Source organism: Acomys minous (assembly GCF_964271855.1).
Source record: "Acomys minous genome assembly, chromosome: 19".
NCBI classification, from domain to species: domain Eukaryota; kingdom Metazoa; phylum Chordata; class Mammalia; order Rodentia; family Muridae; genus Acomys; species Acomys minous.
In genome coordinates, this window is record NC_140499.1 from 17,709,692 (window position 1) to 17,731,187 (window position 21,496).

General features: G+C 44.1%; 1 pseudogene across 1 annotated transcript in view; it reads left to right on the forward strand.

Moving 5' to 3' along the window:
- The window catches only part of LOC311590286 (small ribosomal subunit protein uS19-like), a 75,781-nt pseudogene that overhangs the window by 11,166 nt on the left and 43,119 nt on the right, over positions 1 to 21,496 (forward strand). The window contains exons 3-4 of the transcript XR_014783585.1: positions 12,973 to 13,176; positions 15,380 to 15,466. The product of XR_014783585.1 is annotated as a small ribosomal subunit protein uS19-like (transcript). The remainder of the gene's footprint in view (positions 1 to 12,972; positions 13,177 to 15,379; positions 15,467 to 21,496) is intronic.

Sequence of the window (21,496 nt, forward strand, 5' to 3'; positions counted from 1 at the left end):
CACCATAAGGAAGACAGCGTTTACTTTGGCCCACAGAGTCCATCATGGCGGAAAGTATGGCAGCAGAAGCGTCATGAGTTGGGAAGTAGGATGAAAGCGGTTGTTCAGCTCGCTTTTTCCTCTTTAGTCAGCCCGGGACCCCGACCCATAGAGTGGGGCTACCTCCAGTTAACACGAGTCTCCCCACCTTAAATGACTTGTTCAGACTCAGCCCTGGGGGGGGGGGTGAATTGGAGAGGAGCAAGGGGAGGGGAGGGGAGGGAGGGGGGCAATGCCCTTGCTTTCTCCCAGCTGGCTTATTCTAGATCCTGTCAGTGTAACATTCAATGTTTTTCTAAGTGAGACCCTGCTTAGTTGAGCTGCTTTCTCCCGCGGTCTTCTTTTGGTCCATTTCATCCATCATCCCTTCAGTGTGATGTCTTCCAGGGTTCCACATCTCATTTCTCTTCTCTGGACACAGTCACATTCACACCTTCAACCTCTGCTCTTGTTGGGGATGGAAGGCTTCCCTGAGCGGTCCTTCCTGGACCCACTCCTTACTACACCGTGATCTCTGACACTAACTTCCTTTTTGGTTTCGGGAAGGATTGAAAACTTATATGCTTAGCATTGAAATGCCAATGATAACTTCAAAATAGAAGAAAATATAGGACGGAGATAACAAAGAGCTTTGGGTTGGGAGGAAATAATTTTGCAGTGCAACCTTTCCAAAGATAAAGAAAACTAAAACAAAACAGTGCGTGCTGAATCTTCAAGGAAGAAACAGGAGTGTAGGACGGCTGCCAGTGCAAGAAGCCCCTAGGTGTGTTATGCCTTTGGCTGAGAGCCACTGGGGCAGGACTTAGGTCATGCATCTTCTACCAGGGAGACAGGTCAAGGAAATGCTTGTAGACATTTTGATGTCAACTCTAATGAGCAAGTTGTTAAGGCCAGTCACTTGTTTTTCTCTTTTCGTTCTTTATGTAAGGTCATCAAGTTTTTATTTTTATTTTTCTTTGCCTCAGCACACATTTATACTTTACTAGTAATTGAATAATCATGTTTATGTGGCTTCCAAACTATGCTCATGTGGGAATGTACTTGCCCTATTAAAACAAAGAGTGTAAATATATCACGTTTAAATAACCATAAGCCAATTACATGCTGATACAAATAACATAATTTTATAAAATATTTTTTTCAAAGCAACAGCAAAATACCAGGAGAAGATTTCACTCAGTATTCCCCTTTAACGAATCTCTTTAATGTGAGATGTAATAAAACATAGCTGGAATCTTTGCCTGCTGGGAAATATACTTCATGTTGACCTATTCTGTCTTATATACACACAACAGCCAAGCCAGGGGAAATATGTAGTTAGAAAAGACACAAAACAATAACATGTTTTTTTCATATAATAATTAACGCTCAGCTTCATATTGCAGCAAAATTTGGCATATAGAGCCATCTTAAACATTAAGTTCTGAAATGGGATCTGAGTTCATGGCAATTAATTTAATTGACTGATTCAATTAAATCTGGTTTGTCTGTCTTGCACTATAACAATGTATTTTACTGGCATATTACAGTAAATTCACTTGGTCTAGCTGAAGCTTCAAATGGACATTTTTTTCAGATATATTGCATAACTTTGAATACTTATGATCTGGCAAATATTCACTGAGGTTGGTAGAGACATTCCCTTACACAGAATGACAAGAAGCAAAACTCAAATTTTGGTTTTTCCACAAATCTCATTCAAAATCAAAAGAAAGGGGGGGGGGCTGTCTGGGCAGGGAGAAAAGGGAGCAAGGATGGAAAGAGTAAGAACCACATACAATAGCATTTACACATAAAAATGCCAGAAAGAAACCCATTATTTCATACACTGCTTTGTGTATAGCCTTTTATTAAAATTTTAATTTAAAAACATTGGCCAAGTCAACAAAGATGACCATTCCAGGATAAATGCAACGCATATGGGTGTTTTGCCTAAAGGCATGTTTGTGCACCAAGTTCATGCTTGGTGACTGAAGAGAGCATCTGATTTCCTAGGACAGGAGTAACAGCCAGTTATGAGCCTCCATATGTGTGCTGGAAATCAAATGTGGGTCCTCAGGAAAAGCACTGAATGCTCTTGTCCACCGAGTTATCTCTCCAGCCCTATTCTAAGGATTTTACTGCGGTTGGAAAGCCCATGCTTTGTCAGCGGCAATAAATATTGCTACTTGCTTCCCTGAAGATGGCAGGCATATGTCTTTCATTGTTGACGCTGTTTGGGCTGGATAACTGAAATGTGCATGTCAGCTGTCCCATCTCTTAAGGGCAGTGTTCATGAAAACTGTGTAGTTCAACTGGCTGCTCCGAGCACACTGGGTGTCTACCAAGGCAATAGGTCACATAGTACGTAGCAGGAAATACACACAGCGAGAGATTTTTAGTTTAAAAATATCTCTGTACTCTCTGTGGCAGTGACATTAAGTCAAGTTGACTTTGTTTCTATGCTCTGTCTTGAGTGCACCTGCCGGCTGGATCTGGAGAGCCACTAGCCCCTAAAGCCATCACTTAAACAACGGCACAGAGAAAAGGCAAACTACCTTTCATTCGTTTAATGAAGACCCCTTTGGGCTCCTGGATCTCCTGCTAGTGTCTTTGAGCCCTTTACTGTGGTTTAGAGACACGTGTGCATGTGCCTGCCCGACCCCAACTGTGGTCACCATCTTCATTAATGTCACCGTTTAGCTATTAAGGCCATGGCAGGGGAGCTGCAACTCTAATCATCTGCCCAATGGGGTTGACTGGATTTTGTTTAAAGACAGGATCTTACTATATAGTTATGGCTGGCCTCAAACTCGCAGAGATCCTCCTGCCTCCTCCTCCCCAGTGCTGGGATAACAGGCATGTGCCACCACCACCAGCCATGAGGTAGATTTTTTATCTGTTAATGTGCATGGCCATTGGAGGCACCTAGACAGTTAGTTAAGCATTATTTATGTATGTCTATGAAGGGCCATCCAGAGGAGACCCTTGCCTGAGTTGGCACATGGTTAGGGGACATCAACCTCAGTGTATTTATTTGGCACCATGTAAAGAACTGGAGTCAGAGGAGTTGTCTGTTTACGCCCCCTCCTGGGATACCCCTTTTTATTGCAGCCATGAAAAACATAATTTGTTTTTCAGAATTTTTGTCCTTGGTCTGTGAGTTGTAGCACACCCTTCCCCCGCCCCAGCTCTATACCATTTGTCCTTGGGTTTCGAATCCTATAGCTTTAAGTCCTTCAGCTCACATGGTTCAGAGGCCTTTAGACTTGGCCGGATAATATCACCTTGTCCCGCCCCTCAACTCTGTCCCTCTCTGGTCTCTTGAGCACACCCTAAGCATTCAGCCCAGCTGTGTTTTCATCCTAATTTCACCGAGCATGACCAAATTTGATTTCTTTTCTGCATCATTGGCCTGTTCGTCATTTCTGTTCTTCCTGGGAAATCACAACTGTCTGAATGTTTCTCCCTTATCCAGCGTTCCGCAAAGCATCCTCCCTATTGCTGCATGAGTTATTCAAAACGATGTCATCCTACACTTTCAGAAGTTCTGCTGTTTTCTCAAACCCCCGTCACCACGAGCGTACATTGGGCCATGCTTGCGAGGGTACAAAGAGCCTGCCATGGAGCTGAGTGACAGGCCTCTCCACCTCCCCTTAGTTCCCTCATAGGCTTCCAAGCCCACAGCACGCATAGTTAACTCTTCCACCGCTGAGAGCTGCAGCCAGGAGATGTAATGTGGACTTTTCCCTACCTGGTCTCTCATAGTAACTAGGACCTCCTCTGTCATCAGCAACACTCATTATCTGGGTGACTTTGCACGTACTCTGTGAGCTCCCTCAGGGCAGAGGCCCTACGTGCTCATCATACACCCTCAAACCCCTGCCTCCTCTCTCAGGCACGATTGTTCCCCGGTAACTGGTGTTGAACAAATAAATGTTCTACGTAGCCCAGAGAGCCACAGAGTTGCTTTGATAAAAACACTCTCATGGAACATAGTCACCGTGCGGTGTTTTCCTTTTAATTGCGACGAACATATCTTCTCATCCCACACAAATCTGTTCTTCCTCTTGGATTGCTATCACTGTTTGGGTACATTCTCCCTTTGGCTGCTCAAATCACAAGACGAGGCGCTGCTCCGCGCATCTCCTTTTGCTTTCTTGTTTGTGTGAAATCTTCCTATCCACCTGAATACCTTTTATTATTTTTTTAGTAGAATATTCCTTATTCTACTAAATGTAAATACATCATACGGTGTATCTTGGTAATGCTCACCCCACCGCTCTCCTTGTGTCTTGAGATAGGCAGGCTCCCACCGCATAACTCAAGCTGAGCTCCCCCTCTTCCTGCTTCCTTCTCCTGAGGGCTGAGATTAAAGGCATGTGGCCTTGCGGACCTACACACTCCTAGGACCATGCGTACCCACTTTCTCCTCATTGCTACTTGTTCTCACCAGTTGGGGCCATCCACTTCCAGTCCTCACTGCAGCCTACACTACTGCAGAGCAATTACCATCTGACTGACGGCCATTGCTTTTTATGAAGTTTTATCACGGGCTGCCTTCAGTGTATGAAAGGGTCATGGACCAGCCCCCCAGTGAGGAGGCTTCGCCCAGTGACCACTTTATCTCACCTTCTTTCTCCTTTACGCCCTGTGCACGTACTAATCTACTTAGCACTTCAGACCTCACGGTTTTGGAAGGCACACAGACTGTATTTTTTTTTTTTCTCTCCCTCTGCCAGGATGTAGTTATTCCCCATGGGCATTCAATAACTTGATGAATGAATGAATGAATATGAATTACAGGAAAGACAGGCCCTGAAGCTGCCAGCTACTAAGTCATAGTTTATTCCATTTTCAGTGATTATCAAATCACCTTTAAAGGGGGAAGGGGGGAATAGCCACTGCCTTCATTCATGCAGAGGGGTAGCTTGAATGAAAATTACGGCTCAGAGCCAACAGCCACACCTGGGGTTTTCCCTCAGTATTAAAAGGTAAGATGGGACCCCAACCCAATATGTAGAGTGCTAGACTGTGATTAAAATGACTACTTTACAAACCTTGAAAACACATGGAACACTGCGCTTTTGAAATGTGGCAGCATAAAGCATATTGATTACCTTTGTCAGCAATGGAAATAATTGAGAATGGTAATTATTCTAATACCCTTGAAATCTGTGCTCCAAAGAGAAACAAATTTCTTTCCCTTTTTTTTATCTCCATCTCTTTCTCTTCCTCTCAATAAAATTGTGTATGTAGCACAATCTATCATATTAAGAAATATGATACTTTGTATATTTTATGCCCTAGCGTAAGTTGAATGGGCAACATTCTATCTGTGACTCCCCCACTATAGATGAAAAGACTCGAGACATTTCAGAGAATTCGAAAGTTCCAGAAGCCTTATATCTGAAGTCATTGTTGCTGTTTCTGCATTAGAACTGAGGTATGCACACTGTGTGTCCTGTTTTGCTGCTGGAAGAGTTGGAAATGTAATTAACATCATTAACTCCTGGGGGCAGTCTGGGGGCTTCAGTGGTGCTGGTCTATCATGTGGAAGTGGAAGTGAAGTCGAGTCCATGCTCTGCTGAAAACGACCTAGAGACTGTGCTTAACACGGCTCTCCCTGGCAGGGCAGCTTCCTCCTGCCAGGCCTGAGCTCCTCAAGTTTCCCTGACCTCCTAAAGCACAAGTTCAACCTCAGCAGTTGCGGGAGCTACTTCATGCCCTAACTGTCCCACCAGGGGGAAATGAAAACTATCAAGTGATGCCTACAATGCAGAAACTGAGCAGTCAGAGGAGATGCTGGCGTGGTCTGTAAGGAAGCAAGTTCTGTGTCCTTCTTGGTTGTTAGGCTGCTGGCTCTCTTGAGTTGTCTTTCTGACTCTGGAATTCTTTGTTTATCACACAGTGAGTATGCATTGTTCAGAGACTGTGCTAAATTTAGTTTGAAACCAAAAGCAAATGAATTCTCCTCTCCCTGAAGGTTGGAGTCCTTAGAACAGTGGGGGCAGTGTGGCGCCGGGGCCTGGCTGTCTACCTAAAGAACATTCTAACCCTTCCTGGGTTCCTTCCAACCCCAAGGATGCTAAGGTAGTTTTGGAGATGCAGCCCTCCCCTCCCTCTCCTTCCTTTCTGTATCATTTTATTGCTATACTGCTTGTGCGCTCTCTCTCCCTCTCTCTCTCTCTCTCTCTCTCTCTCCCTCTCTCTCTCTCTCTCTCTCTCTCGCTCCGTGTCTCCTTGTTCAAGCCATTTTCTATCTTGAATGAATTAAAACACACCTTGCATGCAGATCCCTGTGAGTTCAAGGCCAGCATGATCTATATGGTATGACCCTGTCTCAAAAAGAATTTTAAAAAAGAAAGAGAGAGGGAGGGAGGGAGGGAGGGAGGGAGGGAAGGAGGAGGGAAGGAGGGAGGGAAGGGGAGGGAAGGAAGGGAAGGGAAGGGAAGGAAGGAAGGAAAGAAGGAAAGTAAGAAGGGAAAGGAAAGGGCTTTTAAAATTTTAAAATTTTAAAAATTTGACATGACCATGTCACTACAAAGTTTATACCCTAGAGAACCTTGCAATCACAATATAAAAACATAATAAAAAAAATAAATTTTTAATCTTTAAAAATAAGCTTATTCTTTTGTAATGTGCTGAAGTCATAGCTAGCCTGGGCTGCATCCACTCAAGTGAAGAGCTCTAGGCAGTATGCAATGAAGCATGAGTCGAGTGTGTCTGCAACTTGTTGAGGAAGGCTCCTCCACGGAGGAGATCTGAGGGGGACCAGCCGCCTACGAACATGAGCAGCTCCGTGCCTTGGGCTGGGATACCTGACAGGGTGCAAAGGATGGAGACAAAACCCCTGCCTCTGTTTCCTGATTCCCCAAATATGAGCAAACAGACTCCCACCATGCTCAACAAGAGCTCGTCGCACCCCCAAGCCTTCCTCATCACGACTGACTGTATGATGGGAGCCATGTGCTACAATAACCCTTCCACCCTTAAGTTCTTTCTGTCAACTATTCTGTCATAGCAACAAGAAAAGGAAGTAACACACTGATGCTCTGGGAAGCATGGATATACTAAAGTGAACATTCAGAGTGCAGCTAGGGACCACCCTCCCCCCCTTTTGAGCACAGTCAACAGGCTCTCCCATTGAGACTGTGCTGAGCCCTTGCGTGCCAGCACTCATGCCATGCTTTGTGTACCTGTGAAGTCATTTCTCCGTTTCCTTTGCCATGTCCTTGGGGAGTCCAGTCATCCTTCGGTATCTGTGGCGGGTGGGCTCCTGGACCCCTGGCAGCTACTGAAGTTTATGGATAGGATGTAGCTCAAGGGCAGAGAGCTTGCCTAATGCACACAGGACCTGGCTTCCCTCTAGGGAAAAAGCGACATTGTCACAGGGTTTGTACGTATAGATTCTATGCATTGCCCATTGACTTACGACAAGGATGCGACTGTTTTCCATCCTTGCACGGTTGAATCTGCAGGTGTGCCTCACAGTAGGCTCAGAACTTGCAGAGGAGACTGAGTGAGACAAGTCACGAGAGATGTCAGCAAAAGGCCCCCAGGAGCAGAACTGGGGAGTGGGTGGAGGTGGCGTCTGAACGCCTCCCTGCACCTTGACTTCCTCTACTTCATTACTCCTTATTTGATTAGAACTTGCCAGTCACCCGTACCGAAACTGTCCTCATTAATATTATGAACGGGGTTTTAATTACAACCAACAGCCAACAGCTGATATGTCAGGCCTCCAGCGCTCTCCAAGTTACTCACCGGGTTTCTGCTGTTATTCGTGACACTTCTCAATTAGGCAGTGACCCAGTTTTCATCTGTTTAAAACCTTTCCACTCTTGGGATACTTTATTACCTCATTCTTCTTTATTGATGTAGTGAGCTCACTTTGCACTTTGCAGGAATGAAATTTACATAGATGCCAAAAATCAACTCTCCTGTGACTTCTTTCTGATCTAATAGCCCCGGCTTATCTTGCTACTGCATGGGGACTAGTCTCTACGCCCCCCCTCCCCATCTCAGTAAAGAGAAAAGAATGATGCGCTTTCTCTTCTGTCTCTCTGTATCTGTCTCTGTCTGTCTGTCTGTCTGTCTGTCTCTGTCTCTGTCTCTCTCTCTCTCGTGTGTGTGTGTGTGTGTGTGTGTGTGTGTGTGTGTGTGTGTGCCTCTTCATGTGTACATGTATGCATGTGTGCAAAGGTCAGAGGACAATCATGTTGCTGTTTCTCTGTCACTGTCCACCTTGGTTTTTTGAGGCAGGGTCTCTCACTGCCCTGAAACTAACCAAGTGGACTATACTGGCTGACCACTCAGCCACGGAGATTGGTCTCTCTCCTCCTCTCCAGCACAGGGATAGTGTGGGCCACCATATCAACTCTTTCATACAGATTCTGGATATGGAACGCAGGTCCTGAAGAGCGACTGTCTTAGCAATGGAGGTCCTGTGCCAGCCCCTTAATGTAGTTCATAAGCATTCTTTTGTTTTCTAAAGAAAGAAACAAGTTAAATATAGTGCACATACTATAAACATCTGAAATTCAAAGCATGTTTCAAATGGTGCTGCCTGCAAATGCTTAGGAAACCCACTGAGAAATTAAGTGTGATGTAATCCATTTAGCGATTACATCCTCCTACTCTGGCCCCCAGCAGCATCTTGTGGGCTCTGAAGGCCGGCTTCCTGCCCTTGCATTCAAGGCCAGGCACACTTTCAGCTGCTGTTGTAACCTGTTTGATTTGTAACTATGCTTTTTAAGGTTTAAATGCCAACAGTAAGAGAGTCATTTAAATTCCTAATTCCATAGCCACTAGTGAATCAACAGCCAGCCAGAAACTCCCATGAGGCTTTGGGAGGGACAGGGAAGATAAAAATAAGCTAAACACTTACTGTGAGGTTCTGTGCTAGACGTTCAAATAGGTCAATGCTAGTCATCCAGTGTAACTCCCCCACCATGGTCACCCAGTGTAACTACCCCTCCATCAAGGATGTTAGGAGATGGAGAAAAAAGAGAACAGTGGGGAAAGTGCTCTGAGCTGGGTGGGAACCACAGGGGCCCAGTGAGGGTTACTAGCTAATTTTCCCTGGGGACCATCGGCTCACAATTCTTAATATGTAATAGCAGCTGCTTATAAAGATGCTGCTTTTTGTTGAAGACATCTGAAGATTACTACATATAGTTTCTCTTGTATGTGTGTAAATGTGTGTGTATGTGTGAGAGAGATCGAGTGTGTGTATGTGTGTGTGGTGAAGGGTGTATGTGTATGTGAGAGTATGTGTGGTGAAAAATGTGTGTGTGTGTGTGTGTGTGTGTGTGTGTGTGTGTGTGTTGGGGTGTGTGCATACAAATGTATGATGTATTTTGCTGGTGTGGTATTTGAATGTGTATGTTTATGTAAGGGTATGTGTGTGTTTCTGAGTGTGTGTTTGTGTGTGTATGTGGTGAGATTTGTGTGTATGTTTGTGAATGTACAGTGGAGTATATGTGTGTGAGTGTGAGTGTGTGTGTGTGTGTGTGTGTGTGTGTGGTGGAGGGTGTGTGTGATGGAGGGTGTGTGTGTATGTATGTGTGTGTGTATAGTGAAGGGTTTGTGTGTGGTGAAGGGTGTATATGTGTGTAAGAGTGTGTGTGGTAAAGGGTGTGTGTGTGTGTTGGGGTGTGTATATTGAATGTATGATGTATTATGTTGGTGTGGTGTTTGAATGTGTATGTGAATGTATGGGTATATGTGTGTTTGTGAGTGTGTGATGGAGTGTGTGTGTGTGTGTGTGTGTGTGTGTGTGTGGTGGAGGGTGTGTGTGATGGAGTGTGTGTGTGTATGTGATGAGATTTGTGTGTATGTTTGTGAATGTGCAGTGGGGTGATGTGTATGAGAATGTGGCATGTGTGTGTGTGTTTGTGTGGTCATGTGGTTGTATGTGTATGTGAATGTATGGTTTATGTGTTGTGGCGTGTGATGTGAACATATGGTGAGTGTGAGTTTGTGTGTATGTATAGGTGTATGTATAGGTGGGAGTTCAGTTCAGAATACAACCTTGAGTGTTGCTTGTACCCCAGGCTTCCTTGCCTTAGTTTTTGAGATAGGATCTCTCTTTGGCCTGGAGTGAACCCCAAAGACCCTCCTCCCAGGGCCTGCGCCGTGTGCCTCTCATTCTCACAAGGAACAGAATTAATATTATAATATCATGTTGATATTATCACCATGGGCCCAATTTCTGGCTCGGAACCTTACTTACTTATTTGCAAAGACTTTGCTCCTCCACCTCTTTGTTCCATTGTCTTTAGTTGATTCAGTTATGGGATTGGGAAAAAATAAAAGAGGCAGATAGAGAGAGATCCGACTTCTCCTGCTGTACCGAACATCATTCTCATCTCTCCAGACTAGTTTGTTATCCTGGGGTGGCCCAAGTGCAGTGCTGTTACCTCTATGTCTAGGTCTTGAAAGGCTGAGGCAAGAAGAATCCCGAGTTCAAGGTCAATCTCTTCTGCATTAGTCATCAGAGCCTGCTTCAGAAGAGCAACAGCTAAAACCCCAAAGCATCTCCAGCGGAAGGATGCAGATGTGAAAAACAGTGTTTTAATTACTTTTACTCACTATTAGAATATAATTGAAAATATTGTAATATGTCACTATTGCAGGCTGCTCATCTCTAGAGTGGACGTATGGAGCCAGATCCCTAACGTTTTATGAGGAGAAAGATTTAACTAGAGGTCAGAGCTGTTTTCATGAATGAAGCCTCACTGTTCAGGGAGTCTCAACAGAGTCTCCATCTCTTAGGACCAAACTCTGCACGTTTGTCTGAATAAAACCCCCTTCTCCCCTTTAAGCCTATTTTCACTAGTAAATAGAATTAAACAAAGAAAGCCATTAGGTGAAGTCATTCTCTTTGTGTAGAAAATAATAGACTTGTAAAAGCACCTTAAAGAGAAGCCAGAAATTGAGCAGATTCTGGTAAATTCGATTTCACAGGGATCAACTTTGTGGATTCATGCTTTTGATCTTAAGAACAAATATCAGGTAGATTTAGCCCAGGGCCACTGAAACTCCCTAAGCAGCAAGGTCTCTGATTTGCTTAAAGTCATCCTCCTTGATGCCAAGTAGTGTTACCTCTCTCCCTGAGGAGAGTCAGGATGTTGAAAACATGGTGTGTACCAGGGGAATCTCTCTCCCTCTCCTCCTACGTTTGCCTCCATGCATATATATAATTTTCTATTGTAGACCACTCATGCAAGCACTGTTTACCTCTCTCATTTCACAGGAGCCACCATTTTTCTTAATAGGCAATTGCATACTTTGACTTTAAATACTCAACTGTACTAGAGTACAATTCACACATGAAGAGAACTTTCTTCCCCGTAGTGTTGGAGATAGAGCCCAGGACTCACACGTGCTGGGCAGGCACGGCTGCACTTCATCATCACAGCCAACCAGCACGTGGAGCCACCACACACAATTGCCACAGAGCAAGGCCAACAGAGTTTGGCCCGTCTGCGTGCAGTCACTCTGTTGGCTCCACCTCATGTGGATATCCAAAGAAAGCCCAGCATGTAGAAAATTCTGAAGGAAAGTCACATGCCAATTTAGAGGAGCTGAACAGGACAGGTAACATAGATAAAAGAGATGGTTTGTAAGTACTGATATCAAACATTTGTTACAATAATGTATTTGAATATGTACTTTTGCTATTTTAATAGTGTGTGTGCATGTGTGTATGTGTGAGTGGGTGTGAGTGTGTATGTGTGTACTCAATCAGGTGGCTGAGGGGACCAATGGTGTCATATGCCTCTAGAATTGAAATGACATGCATTCCTGAGTCACCCCACAGGTGCTGGGACCTGCATTGGGTCCTTTGCAGTACATGATAGTACCTGTTGAGCCGTCTCCTCAGCCCCCACAATAATGTTTCATATAATTTATTAACATTATTCAAGCAACAAATATGGTATGCATTAGGTTTTCTTTGATTTGCTTCTGTACAATTTTACCTTGTATTTTATAATTCTTGTGCATAACTTTTAAAATCATTTTAACTATCTCACTTATATGCTATTTTAAACATTTTTAAAATGTTTATTTTTATATTTTGAGACTCCCTATAGGAATATGCTCTATTTATACTATTTCCTCCCTTCCCTTCCTCCCAGCTCCTTTCATGTTTCCACATCGTCTTCTTAAATTCATGACTTCTTTTTATACAATCATTACACACAACCACAAACAACACACACATTTGCCTTTGAAACACATGTTAATATTCTCTTAGTGTTGCTGGCAGTAGCTTGAAGGCCTTTTATCCGCACACACAACACTTTACTATGTATTTACAAATCAGGCTCCCCTTCCTTTCGGTGTCCACAGTGACATTTCTGCAGAAGTATTCCTGACCCTGGCGTGGTGAGTTACACTAATAAGCTCCTCAAGCTTCTTGCAAAGATGTCATGAGCACCTCATGCTTCCCTCTGGTGACAGCACAGCTCCCAGATCCCTGCCTGTGGTGCCTGGAAGCTTCCGACAGACCTTAAGTTAATTAGTTTTAGCATCCTCTGTACTCTGTTCACCTCCTTCATGATGCCAGCTGAGTATCCAGGCAACCTGGAGCAAGCTCTAGGGAGCATAGTCTTCCTTGGCATCCTACCTGTTTCCTTGTAGCTCTTGTCTTGATGTTGTGGCAGCATCTTCTCCTGTCCCCCCCCCCCCCCTTCAAGGATCCGGCTCCTGCTCGCTTCTTTATTTCTGGATGCTCCTGGAGCCTGCCCTTCTATGAGAACAGTTGTTGATTTCTGGCTTTTCTACACAGCCACCTCTCTAGTTGGTTACCCGCTAAAGCAATTTGTCTCTTCCACTCTTCCGGGTCTTGGTCTTTGCTCAAGTTTCTATATATGCAAGCGTATGCTTAATACCCACCCCACCCCGCCCACAGATATAAATTGATATGCTACTTGCTCCACTCAGAACATCACCATTTCGAGGCAGTTGCAGTCCCTCTGAGGAGTTGCGAGTGGCTACTCACACCTGGCAGTTATCTGGTCCGCCATTGTTCCCACCATGTAACATTTTCCTCAGCGTTTGCTACTACAACATAGCACCAAAGACTTGATGATTTATAAAGCGAGGAGATGAAGCGCTGAGATGAAGGTGCCAGCACGTGGGGCTCAGGTAAGAGCTTTCCTCCCAAGCTATGTGCTTTCATTATTTCATTGTGTCTCTCAGAGGCAGAAGAGGAACAGGAGCACTCACCTGGCTTCCTGTTAAGGGAGCATCAATCATATGTGTGAGGACCCCGCTCTCATGACCTTATGGCCTTATAAAGGATCCATCTATAATTCTGCGTTAGGGCCTTGGATTTCAACCTGTTCAATGTATCATTCTTGAAAGGCTTATTAACATTATTTAGTCTTTTGAATGTTACTTTTGTATTTTTTAAGTGTCTTTTGACCTTTTATTTATTTTTATTTTGTGGGTATGGGTGTTTTGCCTGCATGTGTGTCTGTGCACCACATACTTGCCCAGTGCTAACAGAGGCCAGAGCAGAAGGTTAGATGCCCTAGGATAGTTGTAAGCCTCCATGTGGGTGGGTGCTGGGAATAGAACCCTGGTCATTTGGAAGAACAGACAGTGCCCTAAGGCGCTGAGCCGTCACTCTAGCAAGCCCGACCATTAGTTAGAGTTCTCTAGAGTAGCAGAACTTACAGAATTTATCTATCTATCTGTCTATCTATCTATCTATACATACATATATACATATACATACATACATATGTATGTGTAGATGTATGTACACACACACACATACACACATATATATGGCCTTTATTGGAATTAACCACAGACTTCAGTGCAGCTAATCCAACAAGGGTGGTTGTGAACAGAAAGCCTAATAATCCAGCAGTTATTTAGTTCACAAGGCTGAGCTGATCTTCAGTATATGCTGAGATTGCAAGGAAGTGGACTCTAATGCCCATGAAGGAATGGGCTTGCCAGCAAGTCAAGAGCAAGCAGACAAAGAAAAAAAGCTCCTGTCTCCCGCATCTTTACATGGGCTTCCATCAGAAATTATGGCCCAGATTCAAGGTGTGTCTTCCTGCCTCAAGCTCTGGATCAAAAGCATGTGTCTTCCTACCTCAAAGGTCTGGGCTACAAGTGGATCCACAACTTCCAACCAAGCAAAGAAGTCCCACAGATGTGCCTTCTGGATTGTAGTCCATTTCAGATGTAGTCAAGTTGACAACCAAGAAGAGCCATCACAAATCCACCCCTTGTCAACTTTATACAGAATCATATCTCTTAATGTCATGCTTGGTTTCTAAATGAAAACAATAACCATGTCATGATAGAACCTAAACACAATACAGTTATGCCACTTAACAATTGCAGACACCTTATATATTTAACCAGGTCATAATTATGCCTACCCTTCATGATCTAATTATCCCTCATACAAATTCATTATGCACTTTGAATGGATGGCAATGTCCCTTGAGGGACATTCTTTGGCATTTCAAACAATTATTGATAATCTGGTGTTACACACATGATAAAGAAATTGAAGAAAAAAAACCAAAAATATCTGCACAAATGCATTCCTCACAAAATATAACTGGCTCACTCATGCTCCTTTCTGTAACTGGCCACATGTCCTTAGCTGGTATTATAACTTCCTTCTTCTACCACCCCGTCTGTATTTCCTCTACCCTCAGCAAGAAGCTATAGGTCTTGGGACTCTTTTTCTAGAAGATTAACCCATACCGTCAATCCTGATGGGTACAGGCCCTTTGTCACTCTGCTTGGATTAGGCTGTTGTAGTTTCCCATTGACTTTAATCACAGGGCATGGCAGCACCAAGAGTTCCCTTAAAGAATCTCTTGCACTCCAGACATAATCTTTCTTACCTCCCCTGTGGAGAAGCAATGCAATTTTCCCATGGTAACCTGGACCCACCACCCCTCTTAATACTGCTATTCCTTTCTTAGCCTGTTGATTTTAAGGACATCAGACACCCAAAGTGACCAGAGGGAAGTCTGAGCTTCCAGTTCAAGAGAATGTTTGTTGAAGCTCCTGGTAGGAGTGTTCCACCCCTGGAACTGAAACTTCTAGGAAAGCCACACTTACAGTTGCAGGAAGAGGAAGCAAAGATTTTCCTAACAGGTAGTTAGGGGTGATGGTGAAGAGAATTATCCCTTTTCCATCCCTCAAGTTTTGGGCCACATATCCTGGCTGTGGGAGAGATATTACCATATATTGGATGCTGATTCAAAGTATATGATATTTTCTGGAAAACCCTGCCCCAGACCTTCAGGCTGCTGTCACATAACTGGCATGGTAACTGTGTCTTCAAAAGGCCATTCTGTCTCTCTGTCAGGCCAGCTGCTTCAGGACTGTGGGGAACACGGCAAGACCAGTAGATGCCATGATCCCGGGTTCACTGTCGCATTTCAATGGCTGTGATGTAAGTTCCTTGGTTAGAAGTAATACTGTGTGGAATACCATGATGGTGGATAAAGTCCAAAGATGGTGGTTTTGGCAGAAGCATTACACATAAGGAAGGCAAATCTATAACTAAGATAAATATCTACTCCAGCAAGAACAAAACATTGTCTTTTCCACTGAGGAAGCAATCCAAGTGGTCATCCAGTCACCAGGTCGCTGGCTGGTCACCCTGGGAATGGTGTCACATCTGGGGCTCAGTGTTGGCCTCTGCCGCTGGTGGATCTGGCACTCAGCAGCAGCTGTACCCATGTCAATCTTGGTAAGTGGGTGTCCATGTTGTGGAGCTCCATGGATAAGCCCCATCTCTGCTACTATGGCACCTTTGTTCATGGGCCACTGGGCAATGTCAGCGATGGCTAGGCAAAGAGGCTGCCTGTCCACAGGATGAGTCATTCTATGTGTCTGATTACTGAACTCCTCTTCTGCTGATGTCATCTTTTAATGAACATTGTTATGGAAAACAAGTATCTTCACATCCTTCACCCATTAGGAGAGGTCTGCTCACATACTTCTTCCCCAGATGTCTTTCTTGCCAGTTTTGAAATCATATTTTTTCCCAGTTCCTGATCAACCAGCCAATCCATTGCCTGCAGCCCATGAATCAGTGAACAATCGCACATCTGGCCACTTTCCCTTCCAAACAAAACATATGACATGTGTACTGCCTGAAGTTCTGCCCTCTATGAAGAATTCCCTTCACCTATGTCTTTCAAGGTTATCCCGGAAAAGTGTTGTAAGGCTACAGCTGACCTTTTCTGGGTTATACCTACCTGCATAACATGCAGCACCAAGACCTAGTTTTCCCTATGTCTCATAAGGCTGTAGGTGTGTGTTTGGGAGCAGTTGGTATTGTAACAAGAGTAGAAACCATAGGTAGTTGGGCAACTTCTTCATGCATCTTACTTGCCTCTTCATTGCCTGATTGAATCCAATCACATATATACCACTTTTCATTTGATAATAGATTGCTGCTGTGTATTTCTTAGTTATTAATTGGTGGGTCAGATAACACTCAGCTCATGATGGGCAGCTCAAGTTGCATGGTAACTTGGCGGCCCATTGTCAAATGTTCAGTTTCCATAAAGACCCAATAGCAGGCAAAGAGATGTCTTTCAAAGGGAGAATTGTCTGCAGATGATGGTAGAGCTTTGTTCCAAAATCCCAAAGTTCTTTTCTATGATTCACCTATGGGGGCCTGCCAAAGGTTCCCAACAGCATCCCTATCTGCCAGGGATGCTTCAAGTACCATTGGGTCTACTGGATCATATGGTCTAAGTGGAAGAGCAGCCTGCACAGCATCCTAGACTTGTTGAAGAGCCTTCCTGGTTTCAGGTCCCACACAAAGCTAGTTTTCTGAGTCACTTGGTATACAGACTAGAGTAACGCACCTAAGTGAGAAATGTGCTATCTAAATAGCCCCACTAAACATTGTGCTTTTTTCTTAGTGGTGGGAGGGGCCAGGTGCAATGGTTTATCTTCAGGTTAGAAGAAATATCTCTGCATGCCTCCAGCAAATTTCACTGGTAGAAGGCACTTGAATTTTGGTTGGATTTATTTCCCATCCTCTGATATGTATATGTATTAACAATCAGTTCAAAGTCGTTGCTATCTCTTGCTCACTTGGTTCAACATAGTGCGCCAATGTAATGCTTTGTGGATGAGACAGCTGATTGAGAATTCTTCTAAGTTATGATACAGGGCAAGAGAGTTGCCAACTGAAAGCAAATTGCTTCCAGTGATTCTCATGGACAGCTACAGAGAAAAAAAGCATTTTTAGCTGCATCCCATGTACCAAGAAATGTGTTAATTTGTTTAAGTAAGGACATCACATCTGGTTCAGCAGCTGTGATCAGAGTAGCACTAGCTGATTGAGTTTTTGATAGTAAACTCTCATTCTCCAAGATCCATCTGTCTTCTGCACTGGCCAGATGGGAGAGCAAAAGGGAGATGTGGTGGGAACCACCACTTCTGCATCTTTCAAGTCCTTGATGATGGTACAGTTTCTGCAGTTCCCTCAGGGTTTTTGACTCACATTTTCTTTGGCAGGGGCAACTCTAAAGGCTTTCATTTGGGCTTTCCAATCATAGCAGTCCTCACCCCACAGGTCAGGGAACCAAAGTGAGAATTCTGCCAACTTCTAAGTATATTTATCTCAATTATTGATTCTAGAATGGGGGAAATAACCACAGCATGAATTTGGGGACCAGGGGACCAACTGGGCCTACTGTGAGTTGGACTTCAGCCAAAACTCCATTAATCACTTGACCTCCACAAGCCCCTACTTTAACTGGAGGGACACAATATTTCTCGGGATCCTCCAGAATCTGTTATTTCAGAACCAGCATCCAATAGAACCTGGAAGAATCGAATTGTTTCTTTTTCCCTCAGTGTACAGTTACCTTTGTAAAAAGCTGTAGGTCCCTCTGAGAAAGGACCTAAATGTGGTAGCTTGGAAGAAAATGGCCCCCAAAGGTTCATAAGGAGTGGCATTACTTGAAAGGCATTGCTGTAGTAGTTGTCACTGGGGGTGGATGGGTGGGGGCTTTGAGGTTTCAGATGCTCATGTCAGGACCTTCCTGTGGTCTGCTGATCTGGATGCAGAACTCCCAGCTCCCTCTCCAGCACCGTGTCTGCCTGTGTGCCACCATGACTAATGGACTAAATCTTTGAAACAGTATACCAGCCTCAACTAAATGTTTTTTTAAAATAAGATTTGCAGTGGTCATGGTGTCACTTTACAGTAAAAGAAACTCTAACTAAGGCAACTTCCAAAAGTTTTCATTATTTTGAGGAGAATGGTCATTTGAGTGGTTCCAGATAATTCACTCCACTCTTAGAGATAACCCAACTTGAAATGCTCAAGCCTATAAAAACTGGCGGTTCAGTATTTGCATATAACTATAAATGTCCTCCCACATGAGTCAAATAATCTCCAGATAACTTATAATACCCACTGTAGTGTAAATGGCATGTGGATACTTGTTAGACTGTTCTGGTTTGGAAAGCATGCAACATAAAACATAACATGTATGTCTTCAGTCCAAATGCCAGATTTTTATCCCCCACTTTCTCCGACCTGACTCTCCTCCCTAAAGTTTGTACTGTCTTATAAGTTACCGCCATCATCTGCGGGCCCAGTGTGTAAAAACGCATGCCTACCTGGGACATTTCACAGAACATCCCAGCATGTGGGTCAATATGCTTTGGAGAGGGCACAATTTTCTTCTTGAACCTCTTAGAAGATCATGTCAGTTTCATATATAACACCAAACAAACAATAACATCTCACTAGACACCATTTTAGATACGATGCACACATTGACTTATGTTATCCTCACATAACCACACTTAGTTGATGAGGAAGCAGGCTCTTTAGGTTTAAGACATTAAAGATGCCCCAAGATGACTCAGATCCCAAGAGTCATAGCTACATGGGAAACTGAGTCCACCATGCTCCGCACCATTGTGCTTTTCATGCCGACCATGTACACAGGAGGAGATTTTAGCCAAACCTTGCATCGTTCTCTGTTAGATGAGTTCTTTCCATTCAGCTTCCATCAACAATGGTATTAATAGCTGTGACTTTTTAATCAAGACCATTGAAACTCCATGGCCAATGTGGAAGGCTTCGTTTATCCTTTAGTGTTCAAAACGTATGCATGGTCCTTGAATTCACAGCTAGTTTAGGAGATGTGTTGAGCTGGGGAAAGGGAGGCAACGCACATTGCCCATGTTCGCAGCAGAGACAGAAAACACAAAAGATTCAGCATTTACAAGAAGGAATTTTGTGGGTTCTTTTCTCCGGGAGGCTGGCCTGAGAATCTGGTCACAGAGTTTTCTTCAGGCTTCTGAAGGCTAGCTGAAGAAGGCTCTGTCCTGAGAGCTGGTCATGAAGAAGGCCTTCTGGGAAGCGAGGGAGCGCAGGGCAGCCATGCTCACCCAGGGTTGAGACAATGGGGATCCATGTCCTTTCCTGTGGGAGAAGGGAGCCTCTGACTTGTGAAAAACCAGGTAACCAACCAAACTTGATTAAAATACAGTCAAGAGTAGAAGAGCTAAATTTTAATTCACTAAGCTTAATGGTAAAAGAAAGACAAGGACAGGGAGCTATGGAGGGAGAAATGGGGAACACACTCTCCAACCCTCCAACCTCTGGGTTTTTAAACCAAGGGTGTCTGAATAGCAGGAGACACTCCCAGGACACTTCCCAGGGCTTGTCTCCAGGGCACCTTTGATATGTTTTTCTTCAAAGAGCCAGCTTTTGACACCTTTTGGCTTAGGGTTGGCTGCAAGGAACTAGCCTTTTAACAAGTTTGGGCCTGGTGGGTTGTTTTGTCAGGAGGGGGTATTCTCAATGAGAGGGGAGGGAGCTTCTCCTCCACCTGCAGACAAGCACCCACAGAATTTCACCTGGGGGAGCTTGAGGCTTCTGATGCAGTGTGTGCCAACAGGCATGGCTTAGCAGCATTTAACATCTTGTAAACAGTATCTACATCCAATTGCGAATCACTTAAAGGTTTGACTTTAAGGACAGTGTACACTCGAGACATATAGTTTCTCCAGGTCAGACATCCAAGTGTAGTGTGGTAGGCGATTCTGATTCAGGGTCTTCCATAGTGGCTGGCCTGATTCCTTGTCTCCTGGGAGGTGTGGCATATGCACAGTTGGCTCAGGGTATCCTGGGATGAGTGGCATAGTGGACACTGTTCCAGATATTCCAGTAAGTCTGTAGTGAAGATGTTGGCCTGGGCTTCCTCTGAAGTTAGCCATGGATGGAGGCTCTGTTTCCAACTTATTATTATTATTATTATTATTATTATTATTATTATTATTATTATTATTATTACTGACAAGTTCATAAACAGTGGTTAGAGCTGCTTCAGTTTCTTCGCATGGGACTCTATGAGTATCTTCTGGATGCAGGCATCTGGCTTCTCTTAGAGGGGCATAAACCAAGAAAGAACAGGGTAGAGTGACAGTTTCACCATGGCTTTATTTTACAAAGTCACACGCCATTTCTACATTGTTCGGTTGGTTTCACCATTGAGGCCAAGTCAGTGTGGCTTGGGACAACACAAGGGCAGACTATACAGATGAATAACCATTGGTCTTGTTGGATGTTAGATACTGAGACCCTAGTCACTGCTGTCGCCCATTAAGGTTGGCCTCTGGCAACAGAAGCTGGGCTTGTCCCGGGGGAAGCCTGTAAACCAAGTGTATGTGTGTTTGTTGAGCTCACTGCCAAGAAATAGAAGACAGAGGATTGAGCTATAAGGCCAAGTTTGGTGGAGGGGAGTGTTTTTGTTTTTGTTTTGTTTTGTCCAAAGTCTCTCTTGAAGCAGAGAGAGAGAACTGCCAAGGGCTGGGAGCACTGGAAGCAAACAAAGCATTAGAAGTGGGATGTAACCATACGGGAATAGAGCTCAGCATCAGAGTGCTATTGGAAAGATCTAGGTTTAGTTCTCAGTCTCACAATAAAGAAAATAAAGTGGAATAGTCCACCTACCAACACACTGCACGAATGCTGTATCTGACTTCCGGCTTGAGGACGGCAGTGGCAGTGTAGCTGCCTGTCTTTCTGGAGGTCTTTGCAGTTGAAAAGCTTGCTCATGCTCTTCCCGTGCACTGTCACCTCCCCTTTTAGATGGCTCCACAGGCCCTATAGTAAAGTGATGCACTCAGGTTCATACATTGTAACTTCAAGAATAAAACCCAGACCATTTAAAGCATTGTATAACACTGTATTTGAATAAGGCATAGCCTAGATTAAGTAAAAGTGGGTCTGTGGTGGTTTGACTAAGGGTGACCCCCATAGGCTCTTATACTTGAATGCTTAGTCACCAGGAAATGAAACTATTTGAAAAGGTTATAATGATTAGGAAGTGTGGCCTTGTTGGAGTAGGTTTGGCCTTGTTGGAGGAAACGCATCTTTGGGTGTAGACTTTGAGTTTTTTTAAAGCCTAACTAACCGAGGCCAAGTGTCTCTCTC